Source organism: Pollicipes pollicipes, unplaced genomic scaffold, assembly GCF_011947565.3.
Source record: "Pollicipes pollicipes isolate AB1234 unplaced genomic scaffold, Ppol_2.1 Scaffold_7262;HRSCAF=8765_pilon_pilon_pilon, whole genome shotgun sequence".
NCBI lineage: Eukaryota > Metazoa > Arthropoda > Thecostraca > Pollicipedomorpha > Pollicipedidae > Pollicipes > Pollicipes pollicipes.
The window spans coordinates 11,782,986-11,806,385 of NW_023597055.1; the positions used below are offsets into that span (position 1 = coordinate 11,782,986).

Below are 23,400 nucleotides of genomic sequence, written 5' to 3' on the forward strand. Positions count from 1 at the left end.
TCTCTCTCTCTCTCTCTCTCTCTCTCTCTCTCTCTCTCTCTCTCTCACTCTCTCTCACCCTCTCTCCCTCACCCTCTCTCCCTCACTCTCTCTCTCTCTCTCACTCTCTCTTCCCCCCTCTCTTACATCCTCATCTGCATTCTCTTTGTTTCCCATAGCCCATTGGCCGCATCTGTATTTTGTTCGCTCCCCGTTGGCCCAGGACTGGTTCCTCGGCCCTCGGGTGCGCTGAGACCACTCAGAATACGCGAGAACGCCTGATAAGGCCGCTTCCAGGAGGCCTGTCGGACCCAGAGGTAAACAGCGCCACCTCAGAACGACTCCGGGTCGTGACGTCAGAGCCTCGGACGCCGCGCGCCGTGCCAGCACCAAACCGGTGTCTGGGGACCGCTGACCCGGGCGGGCGCAGCACGCGGCAGGGTCATCGCCAGCCCCCCCCCCCCCCCCCAATCTAGCGGATTCTGGGCACTTCCAGTCCTGCATTCCATGGGAACGCACCGGCATTAGCCACTACGAACTTCTGTGTCGCCGTCCGTCTTGTTGCTCTCAGTGACTAATATTGGTATGAGAGAGGGGCATTGCTCGCAAATCTGGAAGGGTCGCTGAGTCGGGACAGCGCCCCCTTCCCCACATGCCGGTGTTCCTAAGTCTTCTTAAGGACTGTGATAGCCCGGGACCTTTTCGACCTGCATATATTACCACATACAACACATGCAAGACGGGACATGTGGACGGATAATGTACGGCTTGGATTTGAACGCTGTCACAACGTCAGCGTGCCAAACCTGAGCTCGCGAACGACTGGAGCTGCGTCGTTTTTAAATGGCGGATCCGCGAGAAGAGCAGAGGGCCAAACACACGGCATGTGTCACGCCCAAGGCGGGGGATGCTGCTTCAGTTAGTTTCCACATGTCTGGTGTTTTCCGGCCCGATGCAGGAAGGGGCGTGCGTGCGTGCGTGCGTGCGCGCGTAGTGCGTGTGTATGTGTGTTATTGGGGCTTTACGACGCACTCACCTGCTGAGGCTATATGACGTCGCCTGCCTCTCATCCTGGCAGGAAGGCTGGGCACTACGGAGAATCCAGCCCCGTACCTCTGGTCTCCTACATGCGCAGTGGTTAACGCAGGTGCATCAACCACTACCCTATCGTCACCCTGGGGGCTGGGGGTATTTGTGGCGTCCCATGATCACAATGATCAATTTGTAATGGCAGGAGCCTGAGCACGGAGCAGGTTGCTGTGATGGTTGTAGGACCCTGCTCCCCATCACTGTCTGGAAGAAAACTTTCCGACGCAACAGCGCTATTGGTGGCCTTTGTAACCATCATTTAATGGACAAGTTCATCAAACAACACGGCACAACGACGACTCCGGATGTGGCTCATCGATTCTGGAAAACGGTCCACGTCTCCAGGCAGTATAAGCAGCCCAAGCCGTTCCGGCCATCCAGGAGATCGTCAATACGTGGCGGATGCTGACCAAGAGCCAGAAAAACTGCCAGAAACGTTCACGTTTCATGATTCACAAGGACACCGCATCCGATGGTTCACTTAAAGGGAATGTTTTACGTTTGAAGATAATGAAGCAAGCATCAGATATGATGAATCAAGCTCACTTTAACTGCTGGTATGTTTTTTAAGGGAAAAAACTGTTCTGCACAGCACAATCCTCTGTTTAGTAAATATTCTCCCTGAAGTCTTATGGCTTGGATACGTCATCGTACCTTGCACGACAATGATAGAGAGCCAATTAACGGCCGTTATATCTGGAAACCGCGCTCACGAACGCCAAATATGAACACATCGACAATGACATTTTTCTTCGCCTTGATCGTCGCATGGCTCATGGAATGGCAGGATCTGAATAACGTTATTATGACGTCAGGAATGCCAACGTGACTTTGAAACACTCGCCTCGATATAGATTTCTCCTTTTTTGCGGGCGTATAGCTCGGAAACTGGCCGAATTTAGGTCTTACGAATGACAGTATTGTGAGCAGCACCGAAAAGTCTTCCAGATGGCTGTTTCATTAAAAATCCCCCATATAACTGTGGAGCACTCCCTTTAATGGGTTGTTTGACGGAGCGCGCTACGACGCCCCGGCAGTACAAAAAATGGGAGAGAATCGACTTTTCTTAACAACTGAGACCGATAACGGACGGGCTGGCACCATGGGGCCGGTCGACAACACGCTGTATAAAAATAAAAATAAAAGCGAGCACTACGACTCCGAGGCGACGGGATGTGAGTGAGCCACAAACGAGCCGGCTCGAGAAAACGATCGAAGCGCCACCTACGTGGTTAGACTCAGAGCGCGAAGCCTAGTCCGTGATATCTCGGATCTGGAGACGAACGGATCGTAAATCCGCCGCCAGTGCGTCCCGCATCGCAAGTCCAAATAGGAATGCTAAAAAGTCTGTCCCTCAGCATTCCTAGCAGTGCACTGGAATGCGAAGCTGATGAAGGCGATATCCGTTGGGAGGGATGTTCTTAATCATTTCCCAGTCATGTTCTCACCCAATGGAATCAAGCAGCTGCTCGGCGTGCCAAAGCTTTGGATGACGATATCAAATGCAGTAGCCATGCAGTAGCCAAAAATGCAGTGTTAGGTAAGTCATTCACTCATCGCGAGTCGCAAATAAAGCTCTTGAAATCCGCTCCAATGACGGCAGCGAACGCGGGAGCGAGCAACGGTGCTTGCGCTCAACTTGAAAAAAGTTGGAAAAGAACACGCTCACTCTGGTTTGTCGGCGTGAAATCCCCGAGACTGTCTCGGAGCTTGCAATTTTTTTGCGCCTCTGGAATCGTCAACTGGGCTGGAATTCTCATTTCCAGAAAGTTCCAAACATACTGTAACCGCACTCACCAAGCAACTCCGCCTTCTAGACTGAGAACGAGTTTGTTGTATAACTACCCGCGAGGCCTCTAACAAGGTTCTTTGATTCACCGATAATCGATTCAAGGTGCACCAACCGCACGAAAACCACCATGAGCTCTGAACTGACAATCACTTTCGTTGATACCATCCCGGCAGGTAGAGCCTTGCTTTGCGGACCCATGTAGTCTACATCGAGCCCGTTGAACAGCTGACACCATCAACGCTACGGGAAGCGTCGTGTGTTCTGGAAGCGATTGTTCTGATGTTCTGGAAGCGATTCGCGATGTTAGCTAAGGCGAAGATTGGAATTTTGAATGTCTCCACCGTTGTGGCCGGGGTGAAGATCAAGACGTAGTGCATAGATTTCCCTCCAGCCTCGCTCCAGCGTGGCACTTCAGATTCATGAAAGAGCTCAGTGAATGCGCAACAGTCAACACTGCAATCTCAAAGTGTTTCTATGCCACCTCCGGTGCTTCAGAGAACATTTAGCCGGATAAGCCCTCTTCGACGAGACCTGTAGCGTCCATGATGAGCGGAAAATGATAACTGCTATGAATGGGTATGCAAAGCGTCCAAAGAGCGAAGGTGATAACCTTGGACGGCGGCCGTAGGTCCAAGCACCAATGGAGCAAAAGACGTGAAACCTTCTTCACGGGAAAAAATTTCGCTCTTTCAGACGAGCCCTTTTACATGGCGGGGCTAAGGTCTGAGTTCCTTGGGGAGCATCCAGCACGGTGGATTTCGGATGAATCGTCTGAAGAGTCACCTGAGGCTGTGGCTCATTTCAAGGTGAACCACAAATTGACGGAGTAGAAAGTGGCCCACGCAGAATATAAAAATTATCCCATAACTGTCGAAAACGAACAATACAGATATATGATGCGGGTGGCTATTGGGCATGGAAAGTTATGTATGCATGCAGAGCAATTATGCATCTTGTTATGCTGGTGACGTTTGAAAATAACAGCACACTTCATGTCTCGGCCCTCTGGCGTTTCAGTACACACGATTTCCACAGCTCGGATTTTCACTTGACTTCACAGGCAAATTTGGAATCAAATTTCTGTCCATGAATGAAGGTAAAAATAACGGAAATAACGAAAATAACGAATAAAGTCTGTGTTAAGAATCACTTGTTATCTCCAGCACTGACCCAAGACTTTTGCAACCATTTTTATCGCAGCGCAAAATGAGGCCTAGCCTCAGCTTCTGACATCATCCAATAAAAACTGTCAAATCAGATATATTTGATAATCACCTTAATCATAATCATATTTTTTAATCATATCATAATAACCTACCATCAAAATAATTTTGCATTCAGTGGTATCCAGTGGCGTGGCATCCCAAATACCACCCGGTGTTTTATATTCACCTTGGTAGCTGGGGGCATCCAAGTCTCTCACTGCCCAGTAACCTTGAGAGGCGGAGGCGGCAATGTAGAAAAGGCTTTACACTTCAGATCGTGTGGCGGGGACGGCTCCAAGAGCTTTTGGGAGGGTGGACGGGCCAACACGCATGGCGGACTCTCACTGCCAAAGGGGACACGTCTTACCAACTCGCAACGGTCTGGGTTATGCCTGTGCCTGTTTTGTCATACGATGCTCAATTGTGTACGCATACATTTCGTAGGAACAGCGACGATGACAAACTTCTCAACATCCTACACCCGTTTCCTGTATTCAAGCGCATGTTCCATATTAGAAGATATTGAAGCAAGCACCAGATATGATGGAACAGGCTCACTTATAACTATTGGTATACTTTTGAGTGGAAAAGACTGCTCTGGACAACACAAATTCTCTGTGCAGTAAATATGCACCTAAATACGTCATTGCTCGATTACGTCATCGTAGCTTGCAACACCTTGATTAAGAGCTAATTGATGACCGTGAAATCTGGAAATCGCGTTCAGGAACGCCAGGTGTAAGCGACTCGGCATTTTTACCTTTGTTGGCCTTGATCGCGGCATGGCTAATAAATCAGCAGAACTCGAATAACGTTATTATGACGTAATGGATGCCTAGAAAACCTTGACATAGTCTCACCAACATAGTCTTTACATCTTCCCGGGCGATCAGCTCAGAAACTAGAAGAGTATAGGTCTCAGTTATGAGTTAGAGCTTAGAGTTATGAGCATGAGCTAGAGTTATGGCTGTGACCCGCACAGAATGATTTTCAAGATGGCTGTTTCAGTTCAAAATCCCATACAGATATGGAACACTCCCTTCAAGCTGGGACCTTGTCTCAGTCATGACGGCGGTCCTCTCGCTGCTTTCATAAATTGTCATGGCTTTAAAGGTCCCTCTAAAATTTCAATGTGAGCAGCACACGTGTTCGCCCAGCCTTCCTAACAAGAGGGTGGACAGCTGTTCATTGCCCAACCGAAAGCGCCTTTGTCGTCCAGTGGCCCCTCCTCGATTACTCCTGCTGGTTACTTTCACTGGATCTATTTCCGCGGTCGGCTTATTATTGTGGGCATATTCAGTAGATGGATGCGTCAAGAGGCCATCCCAGAATGTTAACTCCTCAAGTGGCTTGTCCCTTAACATTTCCAACGAGACGTGACGGTCGAACAACAACACGGCGTATTCAGTGGCTTAGCTCGAACCACTTTGCATCCGCGCACCATCCACGGAGCCCGAACATCTGGAGGCGGAATCGCCGCGTCAAAACAAGCGCCTTTCCCGCCGGGGCGCTCCTGAAAGCCGAACACTCGCTGGCAGCCGTCCACGACCTCTGACGGCGGCCAATCCGCGCGCCGGAGCGCATCAGCTCATCGTCTGAACATGCTGACCCCGGTGCCGAACACCTGATGGTCAGCACCCGCGCTGGGGTGCCATATGCACGGCGGGCCATATACGGGCCGCGACGAGGCGGCATGCAAAGAGACTCGAGACGGCGATGCTACGACGTACTGGGAGTTGTGAGAAGGCCACTCCTCCAGTTTGACGACATGTGAACATGTGTCCTCATCCATGCGGCGCGTGCCACTGCCCTCGGCGACTGGCCGCAGGGTGTGGCTATGCATCTGACTACGGCGGCTGGGCGGTCAGAAGTTCGGTGGTGTTTGTTCTCAGCAATGCCCAGCCGTGAAGCCAGACATGACCAGCAGTACTGGCACATGACGGGTCCTACGCTATGTGTAATCATTGGAAGTAGCGGGCGATACAAAGAGGGCAACAGAGAATTTGCACACTTGTGATTTGCGTCTGAAGCGAACACGCGATAAAACATGGCGGCCTGCCTTAAGCGGACAACGATGTTATTATGGCATTAATGCATTCTGGTGACGACGTTTGAAATCCGTCGAACACGACGCCTTAGCGGCATGATGGGGCTCTTAATCAGAGACGGCCCCGGATGTAAACCATGTTGGGGGCAAGTGTGGAGTGTTCACTGGTACTTGAATGGTGTGAGATCATCAGGGTTCGGGATCCTGGGTGTCGAAGGACAGAAACCTGAATATTAACAATGAATTGCATTGAGGTCTTCTCCCAAAACTTGACACATTGCGACATCAAGTAGCTCTTCACTTTGCACACGAAAAAGGTTCGGAAACGGCCATACCCTGCTCTGGGGTAGCCTCCCACCCAGAGACGCCGAGCTTGCAAGGACACCGGCACAGGTAATACCACATCAAAATGCAATTATCTGTAACCAGAGCATTAATAGACAATTTCACAGCAAAACGGAAGAGCAGCAAGCCTCCCTCATTTCTACCGTGCTCTTCACCTCCCGGCTTTGAATCCCCCTGGCGGTCACAAATTATTAAGGGTAACACTGGGACCTTGACAAAATTAGCACGGTCCCACCTTTTCAAGCTTTCATGAGCCACCAAAGCACTCAAAAGCAGCCGTCCATAGTGCTCGTGTTTGTTTCATGGTACTTTGTGCCCCCAACCGGGGCGTTTTTAAAGCTCCACACATTGGCCGATACAATAGGCGCCGGTTCTCTACAGTCCGCAGTTCCGAAGCAGAAGTCTTTTGTATAGCTAAAGGGCCCTCCGACACTATCGGAGGGTTTGTATGGACCTTTGCGTGCTGAAACGCTCGTGCTGGGCTACGTTCGCCTCTCCTGAGAGCTTTCTCGCGAGACCCTTCACGATCTTGTGGTCTTCTCATGTTCCTGAGGCCACGCAAGACCCCGGACACCCTTGCAGCCCTACCAAACAGCTGTGGTATTCCCATATTCCTGAGACCATGCGATATTCAGGACACCCTAACAGCCCTACCAAAGGACACCCTAACAGCCCCACCAAACAATCATGACATTGACGACATTCAGCGCACCATCTTCGCTTATAAAGGCCACGAGCAACATCTACGTAAGAAATCGTTGGATTTCTTACGTAGATGTAGATACCACAAGAAAAAAGAAAGCTGTTGGATGCACCACCAATCCACCTGGGATCCCATCTTTCAAGCCAGAGGCCCTTGACGTGACTTTCCTCTTTCAAGTCCTTGGGGTCATCGACGTCGCCTGCATTTCAGCACGCTTTCTCCGCGAGGACGGGCCGCTGTTTGCAAATCAAATCCCCATTTCTCTTTAGAGAATCTACGACAGCTATTTATCCTGAAGTCCAGCCCACTCTTTCTAATGCTCTGATCACGCATAGGATCGGATTCGGAATTCCTTTCAGGCCACGACGATCTCATGTTGCTTGTCCCAGTTCCAGTTCTCAGCTTCTTCCATCTTTGTTTGTTTCGTTACTTTAGCCCCGGGGGCAGTATTCCGGGTCTCAGGCAGTCCCCTGTGCTACAATGTTTCCAGTTTTCCGGCATTCACCTTCGCATAAGCCAAAATTTTACTTTAGGAATCTGTTTTTGACAGTGACGACCGGCTCCTATTGCGAACGTGCAACGCGACGGGGCAGACTTCCTCGGCTCTCACTCTCCCATCCCAATCCGCTTCTGTTGGGCACACCTCTGGCCTCGTGCTGACGGAGCAGACTTCCTCGGCTCTCACTCTCCCTTCCCAATCCGCTTCTGTTGGGCACACTTCTGGCCTAGGCTAGCACAATTATTGGTGATTGAGTTGTACTGAACGGAAGAATGAAGCGAGCCGTGTTGCATGACAAAAACACGTGCCACACTCTATCCTACAAGTGTAAATAATTGGAAGGTGAGGCGGACTACGGAGTTTTTTTTAAACAAAGCATTATGCAAGCGGAGCCAACAAAGCGTGCCTTGGGGTGGTGACCCTGGTGGGACCGCTTGAAGCTTCGCCAACGATGTGACCGTGGGCCCCTGCCCTTTCAGTATTTGGCACAATATTATGTGATCAGATACGCATTTCGCGCCCGGATTACACCACAGGCCTTCTTCTCGTTGTGTTACACGATACATATCCCCAAAACAGGTCGGAGAGGCCGAACTATATTCATCAGATCGGGTGGATACAGAGATCGGATGGGATGCACGAATGCTCTCGTACGACGCGGAGGTCTCTCCAATGATTCAGCTCAACATAAGTTGTACTAAGTTACTAAGTTCCGCCCAGTCGAGGTGCGGCTGGCCAGTCCCTGCTTCGCTATCACGCCAGCTGAAATTGAATAATGCGATGCCCTGTGTCGCCGAGATCTTTAACCAAATCTTCAAAAGCAGAAAAAAGAAGAAAAACGTTCGCACGGCCGCCCTCACGGCAGAAAAGTCATTAACGCACCAAGCAGAAGGTAAAAAGAAAAAAAACAGACCAAAAGGAGAAGGTCAAACAGCAGACCCAAGTAGAAGGCGCTGTGGCTCCCTGAACTTAGCCCGGGCTACGCGTGATCCTGTGCGGGGAGCACCAAAGCCGGCTTCGGAGCCTCCGCGCTACAGCGGGCTCTGAGAACGTGAGCGACGTACCGCCACACCCTGAACACGCCGCCGCTCTTCCCGCTAAACACGGCCTGAGCGGGCCGCGCCACGCCTGCAGATCGACAGCGCCTGATGGCGCCGGAGACATGCGTCATTTACGACCGATTTCTAACGCTCTGACGTCACTGGTGCCGGCCGCGCGCTCTCTCCAGCGGCTATCGGATATTCAGCCCGCCGAACAGGTACTGGACGTCACCGCGGCCCAGTCCCGTCGCCCCGGACCGTCAGCACAGTTGAGAGGTGCGTCACAGCCCCCCCCCCCCCCCCCCTCCTCCTCTCCCTGCGGCGACAGTGCGGCGGATACGACACCGTGCGGCGGAAGCTCGGGTCCGTGGCGGCGGCCATTGGCTCATTGACAAACAGCTGATCGTGTTTCCAACCCGTGTCAGCTGGCAGTGACGCCTGGCGAATTTTCTAAGCCTTATTTCTGAAATATGTGAGCAAAAACGCAACCTTTATAATCAATGTTGTCAACGGGAGATTCACATAAGAGTTTTGGAAGGCGTATTCAAGTAAGCGAGTCCAACATTCTCACAAGGAGGCGCTCACCGTGGCCCTCAATCACCCCATCCCCTCTCCTCCGCATACACAATTCAAACGCATTCTTCTTGCTGGATGTCTAATTTAGTTGAATTAGTGCGCACCATTGTGCATGTGATGCACCGTAACGGATATTAATTGCGAGGCGCGTCGAAAGAAGTGTGTCCAAAGTTATCGATCCAAAAGGAGCTTAGAAGCTCTTCTCTATTATAGCTTTCGGTGCACTCTTTTCGTTGCCATGAGCATAAGGACAGTCACACGTTACATACTTTGGTATGCCATTGTTCAGCTACGTAATTTGCCTCATGCAATCCAGGAACCGGGGCATCCAAATAACACCACACATATGATAATGGAGGGAGGGGGCGGGCGCACTACGACGGGCACATCGGGCCAGTTCGAATCCTTGCTCTGCCATGGCCTAGAGAACTGTTACAATCGCTAGCGCCCCACAAAAGCAGCGACGAACGCCGCGCCCATTTCAGCAAAAAACAAGCACGGCAGTGCCCCAATCAAGGAATAAAATACCGTGACATGATCCTAGCCTAGACGTATGAGATTGGTAGGATGATGGGAATCCTGCTTATTTTCACCCCCATCGGCGTTTCGGTCATTGATCAGTTTCGATATTTTCTTTAAAAGCTCTTTCCCTCTTGCAGATACAGAGTTTTAGTTCTGCAGCCATCAAGACTCTTTATCTTGTTTTTAAATCTTAAAACAGCTTCAGCAAAATAGATCAGGAAAAAACAGTGAGCGTTTCTGATTTTCTCAAAGAGTGAATCCGTGCCACATATTTTTGAACATGAGGGGATGAGCAATGTCTAACGTCTGCAGAAAACTGCTTGCCATTAAAGCTTTGAGCTTCTGGCATTTTGGCATTGTGATCCGAAAGTTCTTGTGCTGACAGCAACCGACCTTCAATGTACCAGGAGGTGTTTACTGGTTAAACAAAGTTATGGAGTAAGCCTACAGACATACGGTAGTTTTTGTCTTGTTGACGCCGTCTGCGAGAAAACCTCCCACTTTGCAGTCATGACTTGGTAGAAAGGACCCCAAAACTCATTTTACACCATTTTCAACGACGATATTTTGACCAGATTTCAGGCCATCAAGGGTCTGGAGAGGCCCTCTGCACCAGTCCGATTCCCCAAATCACACAGGTCTGACACTCAGGAGAGAACGTGAGCATGGTGGGAACTGGGGACACAAGTTTTCGCATGGTGCGGCCACCTTGGAACTTCGACTTTCTAGCTCGCTTCAAATCCAGACAAAACACATGAAACACGGTGTGCTAACCACAGACGCATCCGAAGGAAATTGTGGTGGTGGTGGGAGGGACAAGGGGTGGGGGGTCAAAGCTCTTCACGGACTACGGTTAAAGCACTTCGCGTTTTCCGACCCGCAGATTGAACTGCATCAGAAATTTCCACTAACAATTAGAAACGGACCAGCTTATGAAAATGCTAACTTACACGGATTGAACGGATGGAAAGCCAATCAAATGGACCTATGGCATGGCTGAACATGTCACCGAAGCCCACCCATTCACATGCAGATTTGGCAAACTTAAGAGCAGCTTGTGGGATCACCCGAGCCTTTCGCAAGTGATTAACACTTGCCAAAGTGCACTATCCCTTGCACTTCTTCATATGAGACGTCAAAGCGCATGGTCATGACAGATGTCAGATGGCGGGCGAAACGCACCTAACTCTCCCACCGCGTTTTGTGAATATGGGAGGATCATATACTTGTGTCTGTGGCAGTCACGGCGCAAGACAGGTGTTACACACTCTGACTAAAACGCTGCGCCATCTAATAAAGTGTTTATGTTACCTATCCCAGCGTGCTGAAAAAACGGATACAAAAGTGACATACCATTTCAGTATGCTTAGAAAAAGTTGTTTTTCATGCAGCTGGGCGATGCACAATTGCAACTAAAAACTGTTTTCGTATTTTTGACAGTATAAGCAAAAAGGGAGAATTGGTGGCGTCTGACACATGAGCAATGGGGGTTCAAAATTGACGCATTGTTTCATTTTCCTGGATAAAGGAGTGCTGTCAGGAGGGTAATGGATATGTCTGCCTAATACCTAAAATAATAATGGATAATGTCTACCTACTGCAGACACCTTCCAGTGGACAGTCGTGCACGTGGATCATAATTTCGACGCAGCCGGTAATCTAGCAGAAAATAATGATCGCAGTTGAGGTTGTTTCGCCTGCTGGTGCGTCCGAGAACCGACACACATCTGAAGCATCATATGTGAGGTGAGATGGTCGCTTTACCTTTTTAGAAGGCGTACCAGACGAGTGCCGTTCTGCATGTGATAATATTATAATGATGTGCCGTATGATAATATGATGGGCTTTTTTGTTCTCGTCCTCATGCAGCCCTGCATATTAAAAGGCAGCAAGCTGTGTTAGATATCTTAGCACCCACTAGCACCCACTGTACAACTTTTGCAAATAAATCGACAGATAGTTTAAATTCAGGACACGTAAACGGACTGAATCTGCTTCTGTTTTCTTTTCAGTCCTTAATGAGGAAGCAGACTGGCAACGATTCATTTAATAAACTTTGTGGTAGGTTGGATTGAGCCGGATCGGATTGCGAAATCTGGGAGAAGCGGATTGGCCAGCGGATTGGATCTGGACTCGCCGGACTGGGCTGGACCGGTGGACCGGACCCCGAAAATTCAATCCATGAATTGTTCTAAGGGGCGCCTCTCTTAACTCCGCATTTGTTTTCCTTTTTAACCATGTATTTCAACCGTAACTCCTGACAGAAAGTTAAAATCTAAGCAAATGCTGGCTGCACACATGGTGCTAACAAATAAACATGTGACACATGACACTTAACATCAAATATCAAATATACACCAACGCGTCAGTGTAGATCTAAAACTACCGTCACGACTAAACTTTCAACACGGAACAAGACGTCGAGTCTTTGCAACAATTCTAAGTGAGTTCTGACTTAAAAGTTTAGAAGCAGCCGCAACACATAGTACATCAGAGAATTGCAGATGGCGTGCTTTTATTAACTTGCGACAGTGTCATGTCGTGGTAACGTCTTCAGGGGAACAGAACGTATGGTTCAGCAGCACCCGCCTGTCACAACCTCAGCCAGACTGATATAACCATCACGTCGTGGTAGTTCCGATGATGAGAGCGCCTGCCTTCCCATCCACACACCCGAAGCGAGATGGGTTGGCGATACTTGAGGAGCTGGCTATTCACCGTATGACTGGGATGCCCTGCGGGCGTTGGCGGGGGGGGGGGGGGGGCAGTGATACACATCGGGTGCTGTCAGAGGGCGGGGTGGACATTGCCGAGCTTTGAGGCTGCGCTTTCGTCTCAAAGTGTTGCCGATGACCCGGCACTCCTCGATCTGGTGGTGGGTTCAAAGCTTACGCAACAGGCACGCATTGGCATGGGCGCTGATCCTAAAAGCCTATGTTAGCAAAAGTCTCGAACTTTATCATAAAGCGGAAACTGAACGCATCCTATACCACTGCTCCTGCCCACGGTCGGATGCCGTAAAGGCAGTGCTCTTTGAACATGTCCGTCATCTGTCACTGCACCACATCTGCCTGCCAGAGACGAGGTGCTCCAACGACGTCATTGCAAGAGTCTCCGGAGAAAGTGCATGAATTCCAGAGCTGTGTGAGCAGGTGGCTTCTGATCCTCTGCAGGGCCCATCTCTGCAGTGTGCTCGTGATGTGCCGAGGCTGCGCCCTGACCTCTCCCGGGTCGATGGACTCAGGGGTCACATCAGAGCGTCATCACCAAACCAGATGGCCGCACCAGAGTGTTTGCAAATTCTCGCGGGAGGTTCTTCAACAAGTCACCATGCCAATATGGTAGCCGGATTCGTTCCTGGTGATGTTTTCATGGTGCGTTGGTGCTTGCGTCCGTACTGCTTGCGTTCCAGAGCGTAAATAATGTAACGCACATCGACCGCATTTCACTGCTGATAACGGGAAATTCAAAACCGGGTTCTTCATAGCATGGATTCAGTACAACCCTGAAGTATCTTAGACGATCCACTTCATGCAAATTCCTCGGACATCCAGAACTGCATCATCACGATGATGTAGGTCAAGATGGTGGACGATATGCTGAGAATGGTGGAGCGCTGCAGGCGGAACAACCCCACGTCGCCCAGCGTGTCCACATGGTTCCGTAGTGACTTTTGCAGCAGCGACGCCTCCCTGCCGAGCTCGGGTCGCTTCCACTCGATCTCCAGCAGCACGGCTTGGCTCTCCCCGGCCAGATTCAGGACCCGCTGACTCGTCTCGCATGGCACAACCAGCGCCAGGGCAGTGTGCATCAGGCTTGCGAAAATAGCCAACACCCAATGTCCTCTGACGCTCATGCCAACAGCGAACAGAAGGGACAGCAGCATGGCTGTTTCCATGACAACTCCGTAAAGCATAACCAGAGCCAGCTCAGTGGCCATGGCGGTAGTGAGCCGTGATAAACTGCTAAACACCCGCGTCTGCAGGCGCCCAACGCGCAGCAAATGAGCGCCGTCCAAATGATGGCTGCCGGCGGCTATGGCTTTGAGCTCGGCATTCACATTTCCCAAGCCGGATTTCAACAGATCCGTCGCGAACGCAAACTTCAATGGAATGAGCTGGAGGCAGGTGGCGGCGAGTGTGTCCAAGACGAACAGCAGCAGACCCCACAAACAGGAGGCGGACAGCATGTGACAATCAGGCCAGGAGAACAGACCCACGCTGACCGACGAGACGATTACAGTGGCCAGGAATGCGGCTATCAGGAACTTGGCGCTACGCCCTGACCTCCCGACCTGCTCGTCCAGACCCCGCAGCTCGGCCGTACTCCCAAGCAGCGTGAGGATCTCAGCCAGGAGCTCGGCGTAGCGCCGCCGGCCCCCTCCCCAGGTCGCAGTGAGCGCCATCCAGTTGACGACGGATGTCGCGCCGAACATACCCGAGAAACTCAAGGCCTCCACAATCGGCTTTCTGCCGTTGATCATCGACAGACCATCCCGCACGGCGAAGATAGTCCATCTGAACGCCACCCAGGTCAGAAGGCCGTAGATGAGGGTGGCGTGCAGGAGCCAGGGCCAGCCCGGCCTCCCGGACATGCCGGTGGCCTCCAGCAGACGGATGAAGGCTCGAGCCGCCCTGGTGATCGGGCTGGACCTCGGGGCTGCCTCCCCGGCACCATCTGGGTCTCCCGGCCGGATCACAGGAGGACCAGCTGACTTCCAGGCAAACTGTACCATGGCGGCCCTCAGCACGCCGCAGCGAACCTGCTTGATTCTCGTGAACTAGGTTCTCGTGGACCTGCTTGGTTCTCGTGGACTGGGTTCCCGTGGACCTGCTTGGTTCTCGTGGACTAGGTTCTCGTGGACCTGCTTGGTTCTCGTGGAATAGGTTCTCGTGAACCTGCTTGGTTCTCGTGGACTAGGTTCTCGTGGATCTGCTTGGTTCTCGTGAACTAGGTTCTCGTGGACCTGCTTGGTTCTCGTGAACTAGGTTCTCGTGGACCTGCTTGGTTCTCGTGGACTAGGTTCTCGTGGACCTGCTAGGTTCTCGTGGACTAGGTTCTCGTGGACCTGCTTGGTTCTCGTGGACTAGGTTCTCGTGGACCTGCTTGGTTCTCGTCGACGGACACCCTCAGCAGAGGATCTGCCTTCGCGGAGTGGACCTCGGCGTCCACAGCCGGCGGACGCGGGCTGCTCCTCCCTCGCCCGTGCCGCTGACTCTGCCTTTGTGTGGAACTTGAACAGCGCTGTGAGCGGCGGTCGAAGCTGAAACGACCCCTGGCGGCGAGGGTCGGGGGCCGCGTGCCGGAGCCACAGACGAAGCTCCCCTACCCCGTCTCGCCGGCCACCTGAAGTGCCAGGCGCCGGTCGGTGCCACTACACTCGTGCCGGCATCGACCAGGGCGCTACCGACAGCGGACGGTGGACACACGGAATGGACGTTCGTTGGATGGGAACGTACTTTGGTCGTTGTGAGAGCGTCTCGCTAGGCGACACCATGACTAATGCGAAATACCGGCTCTCAATGACGGTAGAACCCAGTGCGGCCGTGGCGCGAACTTCGTATTGGTTGCACGAATGTGCCCATAAATTGGCTTCCTTCCCCGCCAATGCGCATATGATAATAGTGCTCGCATGGCTGAGGCGAGAGATGTCCCCTGTAACGAAGCCATTCATAACGTCCCTAACAGAGCTTCGGCAAACGTGGCACACCCAAGAACCTATAGTAATGGCGTTTAGAGTAGCGTTTTACGTCATTCGGCAATCACTGGCATGGCCCGCAAAGCAAGAAGAACCATAATGGGTGCTGCCCGTGCTGAGCAAAATAAAAATGCTGATTACGCAGTGCCTGTTATGTCGATTTCAGGCACCGTCCACATTTTTTGAGAATGACACAGCATGGAAGCAGCGTTTACGAGATGCGCAAGTTGGTCAAAGACTGGAAGTGATTCTTATGCTCACACTTCAAATACTTAGCTCCATGTATTGCAATGTAGATAAGACAATACTGCACGCCAGGTCACATGGTACAGAGCGGACAACATTCCAGCTCTGTTGCCCGAACAGCTGTTTCTAGTCACGGGAATATTCAATCGCCTTGTTTCTCATACGTCCTTGCCCGTTGCTAACAAAACGAGCGAGACAATGTTCGTCAAAACGCACCGTTGTAATTTCTCCTGTAACCAACTTAAATGTCTTTCATTCATTGTAACGAAAGGTGCTATTTTTGGGGGACATTGTAACAAGGTCAGTTTTTACGTGCTTTAAGATGAATTGCATGCCACTTGCAGCGATCGTAGATCAAACCCCTCAAACCAGTTGTAAACAGTGCAGCGACATCATGTCTGCACTGCTCGCAAGTGAGAAGGCTTACGCTAAATGAGGTGAAGCCAAAGACAACTGACCGAAGTCTGCAAGTGTTCCCTGATTTGCGAACGTAAAACGATTATCTGAACAAGAGCAGAACCTTTGAAAACGTTTGTTTCGGCTTTAAGGAAGATAAAGTTTTGTCGCGTTATAATATCTTGTATTGCCTTATTGCCAAGCATTGAGAACGTAATAGACTCAGACCCATATAGCATAATGACTCACATGTCAATCAGCGGCCAACAGTGGTGGATTGTTGATCTCATAACGTAGTGGTTCCTACTGCACGTTGTAATAAGTAACTGTAACTCTCTGAAAAAAATCTCAAAGAACACCGTTGCAGTCAGTTTCGCTTCGGGCAGCAGTGTTCGTCTCGGTCACCTCAGTAGCGTACAGTGACGTCCTCTGCGGCCAATAATCTACTGCTGATCGATACATCATTCATAAACTGTTAAAATGACACTGAATGCACATGGCCCAGTCCTTAGTTAAGTCGATAAGCCGCGACAGGGAGGCGGCGGCACCATTACGCGCGTATACTCTACGTGGTACTTTGGTCATAAGTCTATAGCATTTTTTAAATAAAAAAACAGCTACATCACATTGTGGCACCGCAGCTAATCAAGAATCCGCATTTGCAGCTCTCTCGTAATATGTCTCAATTGATAAGCAGCATAGCATTTATAACATCCCAACAATGGTGGCGTCGGAAGCCACTAGCTTTACTGAAAAGACACATATTCGATACGTGCAGGCATTATTGGTGTGTACGGACATTTAAAACACGTGGCGTGCACAATCGATTCCACTTTGTACGTAAGCTTTCGGAACTAATCTGATTACGTCGTGCAACGTTGCGTTGTTATTACGTCGCGCAACGTTGCGTTGTTATGCAACCGGGCCATGTCAGCTTGCACCTACTTCAATTTCATTAAAAGCGAATTTTTAAGAACTTCTTGTGCGACAGCAACTGGCATAAAATTCTGTGCTCATTCGAAGATGTCCGATTCGGTCCCACCCGGCAAACGCAAGTTCTTCAAATACAACTGCGCGAATACTTGGCGTTTGCTTTACATAGCACGGCAAGGGGTGTGGAGATATCTCCAATTATCCAATCCGATGACTAGTGCTCGTGATCAAGAGCGCTAGGCGCTTTCGTCACGGGGAAAAACTGGCCTAACGGGACCCTTACATGTATCCTCATCCGGTCTTCTCTGGGGAGCGGTAGCTACATGTCAGCACAATGTCTTCTTGTCTGTGTGGGCTTTCTTACCGTACAACAATGTGCAGTACTGTAGGGAATGACATGAAGCTAGGGGCTCTTTAGTGGCTATTGCTCCACGTTGTTTTCCAATTTCAGGAGCCTTTTATTTACAGCGGTTCCTTGTGTGCACCCCTCAGTAAATGCACAGGTGGGCCATCATAACTAACGTGAGGCTGGACACGCGGGGAGACTCGCGGAACGCCCTCAACTCCCAGATAGAACTGTTTGCTGTAAAAACACGCATTTGAATTGCACAACACAGGTACTTAGCTAACTTACTGGCGGAGGGCTGCACATGAAGTAAGAATATTTAAAACAGTGTGAGGGTCGAGGGGAAACTTCTTTGTTATGTGGGTCTGTTTCGTGCACCACCATAAGTTTTATGTTGAAGCTTCACGGAAAGTGAGGCAACGATGGTGCTCTAAGGCCTCTGGGTCCTCATGCCTCGATCCAATATAACCACAGCACACCCGCAAAGCTTTTCAGCGTCGTTTGACGGTAGCATAGTCCTTGAAAAAGTAGCATAGTTACAAATGCCTGCTTACAAAATATGTGAAGAATGCGGTCCATTGTGCAGTACGGTGACTACTGCCAAACATCGATTTTTATCGCTGGTTGGTGCAATGAGGCTGGGGAACTTAATTCAATGCTTGCTGCATAAATGCACTCCGTTCGTCGTGTGTTACGTCGTGTTTGGTTGATGCCTGTGACCACATTGCCTCAAAGGGCGGGCGCCAGCATCAGCCATTAGTCAGTCACATAGAAAGCTCTTCGAGCTTCCATACGTTCTCAACGGCCCGTAATGACGACATTTGATATCTTGCGCTCGAAAGGAGGCAACCCAGCATAGATTATGGGGAGAAGAATGAACGCTACTGGTATCGAATGTTTAAAAAAATGTTATTCACTTCATTTTCATCGCGTTGGGACGTGGACGGTCCGGGTAGCAGTACGATTGGAGAAGCACCGCTATATCAGTATATGCAACCATGTTTGATACACTTACGGCGGTGGTGCGGTGTGTAGGCAATTGCCATCAACTCTTAGGCCATGCATGAACAAGTTCATTGAACTTCTTGATACTGCCATCGCCATCGTCATTAGCATTATTATTATTATAATCAAACTTGTTGTCATCACCATCGTCATTATAACTTAAATCAGTTATGTCCTGTCTGATAATACATAACGAAATGGCGCGCACCTGTGAACATGCAGTGGCGCAAATTCAATATCCATGGACACTTCACGAATCGACACGTAAATTGTGTACAAGGCTGCCATTTTTTGGGTCTGTTCTCGTCAAGAGCCCTCTAAGTGAGAGTCACACCTCAATGCGGATAAATTGAAGGAAGCAGGCAGTCATCCATGCGCTCGTAGGCCGAGTTTACGAGTTGTCCCAATCTTGACCGCAAAGCAAAAAAGCAAGCCCACCAAAGCTCTCAGAAGGCTCACCAGCGCGTACCAAGCTAGGCTACAGGTCTCAAAATGAATCCCCGCAAGCATTGGGAAGAACGAAACAGGCTGCAGAACTTTCTGAGCACAGCGAGCCTCATCCCACATCCGCGGGGCACGCAAAGCCCTGAGAAGGCCTGAGGTATGTGTCCAAAGTCCTTAGGTCGAGTTAACGATACTTAATATACCAGGAGATGCTGGTTAAATGACGTCGTAGTGCTAAACAGGCACTGTATTGATGATACTTGAAGGGAGTGTTCCACAAGCGTATGAGGTTCTGAGCTGAAATAGCAATTTTTAAGATAACTTGGTGCAATTCACAGCCCTACCTACCATTACTGAGACTTTACGCTCTTTAGTTTTTGAGCCCGCGAATATGTGCGAGCTATTTATTTCGTGCAGACTATTTAGAGGCCATCCAAGCATGCATGACACCTTAGCATGGTTATTCAAATCATGCCATCCCACTGGTCCGAGAACCTTCATGGGCACGAAGAATATTGTCGTCCGGTCGTCCAGTTCTGACGTCCGTGAGAACCGGTTTCAAATAACAAGCGCGACAGTTGGCTCTCCAGTACTGTTGACCAGCCTGTACAAGTTTCAGACACAACCCGCCTTTAAGGCTAACTAAGATAAGGAGTTGGACATGGCTCCTTGGCTTGCTCCTTATTACGGAAATAAGATTTGCAGTCGAATGACTTAAGAATAGCGTAATAACCGAGCATGTGAATACCAGTAAACATTTTAAACTCACAGACAAATGTGCAGGAACACCAGGAAAAAGAGCCAAAACACGAGCACACAACGATATTTCCCTCCGGGGGCACTTCCGTCCCACGCCGTCATCTCTCAACGATTGAAGAACTGCAAGGAAGTGAGAATTTCGCACGGCTAGTTTGGTAGCACTTCAACGACATAAAACACCGTTTCATGACGCAATCATACCATGACGCATTGAGAACCACGCTTAATAAATAGAGAAGCTGTGTTGTCTAGGGCAGTCTTTTCGACTTAAAAGTGCACCAGTAATTATAAGCGAGTATATTTCATCATATATGATGCTTACTTGAATATCTGCAAATGTGGAGCATTCTGTTCTTCGAGCTGTTCGCCTAAAAACACAGGAATGGCTTTTGGTGTACACCAGAGCTGAGTGCACAACCTCCTAACGCCACCTCGCGTCGAAGCCTCCAACAATCCCAGCATACGAGTACGTGCGCATCGCTGGGGAGGACAAGTGGGCCGTCGGCATAACTCACTACTGGGAGATGGGAACCATGGAGGCACACTCCAAAAATCGCCGAGGTCCAGCTGTCTAATGAGTGGAAACAGAAAAAGTTTCCAAGTTGAGGTGTCAAAACCCTGACGCTGTCGAACACCCATGGCCAGCGGGCACCTTAACGATCGCTGGCCACCAAATGATGCACATGCTGACATGGCTATCTTCGGACTATCTCAAACCGAAATAAAACACTTTTTTACAAGCCGAGGTGCTAGACAACATCACAAGCTTTTGTGGCGTGAGGCAAAATCAAGAAACGTAACTTCGCAACATTGTTAAGTACACATTTAGTATAAGGTCACTACTTCGTCAGTGGGTCGCCCTTTGTTTCTCTAAAGTCAGTGAAATACCTTTCAAATGAAAGAAAAGGTCCTTGCTTGGCGTTATAAGTTAAGTTGTAATGACCCTTGAAACCTATCTTTGGACGGACGTCGTCGCTTAAAATGTCTCGAAACGAACCTTGGCACACCGAAACGTAATTAACTGCATGGTGTAGTCAAAAGACTGTGCTCTTATTGGTAGAAATTAACCTGACACACACATGTTGAACACAGCCGTTACCCATATGCACGTACTGTTATCCGCCTCGTGACATATGTTACTCATATCCGCCCTGTGACATGAGGCAAAAATCGTGCCAGAACTGAAACAAGCATCTCTAAAAATGACGTGCGTCTTGATGTTCATGTAGCATTTTCTCGCCCTGCGGTTGGCATCAATTCTAATTGTCTGGTCCCGCCTTTTACGGGGTGCTCCCGCTGTTAGCCCGCCCCCCCCCCCCCCTTTATTCGAGCAGTAATAGTATCGTCAACAAGAAGTGCCCGGACAGGAGGTCACCATTTCCGGAAAAAAATATACGCCACCACTAATAATAGCATCACGCTACCTTCAGCAACAGGAGGTGTGACTGTAATACCTGTGCTGCATAAAATTGAAACCGTTGACTGCATAAAATTGAAGCCAAGTACGCTTGCGTTCAAGTATGTACGCAAGTGTACTCAAGATGGAAACGAAAACACACTGTCCACATTCCACGCCGATGATCCTTTTGTAAATATATATTGCATCTCGGTGAAGTTGCCAACACGTTCGTTTTGCTCCAAAAAGCGGGATCATCGGATTCAAGCCAGCTCTCGAACATTTTGATGCTTCAGACACCTCCGGAACTCCCTAGGCCCTGAGATTGTTGTGAGTGATGCTTCAGCACACTCAAAACAATGTCCGGCACCATAAAAAACAAAGGACAGGCGAAGTTCCAACCGACGCACGGCCTGAGTCCTACCGCTGCGACACGAGCATGCACCATACCAGCGTGTCGGAGATCCTCATTATCCATAAAATATGAGACGGAGGAAATTCGATGATAAGACAGAGCACTTACCGTCCGGCTCCATCTCGGCGATCCTGGCTAGACCTAATAGCCAAGCAACATCGTGAAAGGAAGGCAGGATATAGCGCGGTGCACCGTCTCCAAACGAAACCGAGAAGCCGGTAGCCAAACAGCCAAAGCACTCGCATAGAGACTGAATGCGCAAGATGTGACGAAGTGAGGACAGATGCGTACAAATGCAAACCGATAACTTAACTGATTACGGCCATGAAGCCGAGCAACAAGTCCAACTACAAGGCAATATAAAGGTGCAGGATGTCGTCAGACCTAGCTGCCTCGGCAAGTGAAACGAGCTCACATTGCTGGTTGCGTGTGGAAAGCAGTCAGATGTTTCTAACTTGGACGCGACCAGAACTACCCAACGACTGGATACCGGGATCACGCACGCACGCAGGCACGCACGCAGGCACGCACGCACGCACGCATCCACACCCACAAACACCTGTAAACGGGTTGCGAACGTGTGTGTTCACAAATTTCGTATGACAATTGTCCGTATGCCTAAATTTTGTCAGGATTAAGCACGACGGGTATCTAAAAAAGCTCGTAACGTCAAGAGTTCGCCGTGCAAAAAGTTCGTATAGGCTTCAGTTCACGTGGTAAAATGTCCGTCTGGAAAAAATTCGTACGCGCAAAAATTCGTATGAAAACGGATCGCAGCAATTGTTCGTACGGAAATGTCCATCAGGGTATTCGCGATCACCGTCATTGTCGCTCGTCGCCAGAGTTCGTCGGCTTCACCGGCTTGTATGACAAAAGTGCGCACGGAAAGCTTCGCGCGCCGATGTGTGATGTAAGTTTGAAAGTAGACCCCGTGTCATGGCGCCGGGCCTCGGGCGAATTGCCAGGATCCGGCACATGGGTCCGAGTCCTTGAGGGTAGTGCAAAATGACACTGGTATGGAAGCGACCTGAGATTAAAAACTGTACGGAAAACGTGCTTTCCAGAGCATCCAACGTGTATATTGTGTACCCCACGCATCCCACCCTGACGACGCCTCTGTCGACGCCCCCGTCTGACGCCTCCTGAGTGCGCCACTGACGCCAGCTGTGGCGGGGTCAGCTGATTAGCGGAATGCGGTGGAAGGACGCGCGAGTGACGGTTCGTATACGATTGCTTACGTAAACTGACCAAGAGCCCAGGAAAAAACACGTGCCCACTGTACCCGCTTTGATGCGCCGACTTTGGGTCAGGGCCTTGTTTGCACTCGACCCAATACTGTTAGAGAACATGACTTGGCTTGTACGCCGGATAAAGCCATGCATTGCACAGTCGAATTCCACGCCTTTAGATTATCCCGCAAAGACCTGACAGAGCGCGATTTGGCATCCGGGTAGTCAGTCTGTCCTGGAATGTTCCCCATAGGAGTACTATCTACGGAATGACGTACCCAACGGCTTGTTAACAACTGCGCACATTCGATACCCATTTTCCACACGAATTTTGTCCTGACGAATTTGTCAATACGGACAGTTTACAGACGTTCTTTATACCATACGAACATTTGTCTATGAAATTTTGCGCACGAACTTCTGCGTGAGTATCTCTGCCGCACTACCTTCATATATTACGTGCATTTGCTCACGAACAACTGCGTATGTTCTTTATGCAAAGACTTTTCACATTTGCACTTTTGTCCTAAAACCGCTGTAAACACACAAAGCTCAGGACTCGATTTTTTTGTGCAACAGTTTTATTAGCTTTTAAATCTATGATATATTTAATTTATTCATATCTTTCATCAAATTATTCATTTTTATATTTTTATTAGCTCTTTTATTAAAATTTTTAAAGTTTTTTTGTGACAAAACCTATCCTGGCCCGGGGTTTGAGCGAGGGATCCGAAGC

General features: G+C 49.8%; 1 protein-coding gene across 1 annotated transcript in view; it reads right to left on the reverse strand.

Moving 5' to 3' along the window:
- The window catches only part of LOC119113370 (sodium-independent sulfate anion transporter), a 125,575-nt gene that overhangs the window by 83,530 nt on the left and 18,645 nt on the right, over nucleotides 1-23,400 (reverse strand). The gene's annotated exons all lie outside the window — the stretch shown is intronic.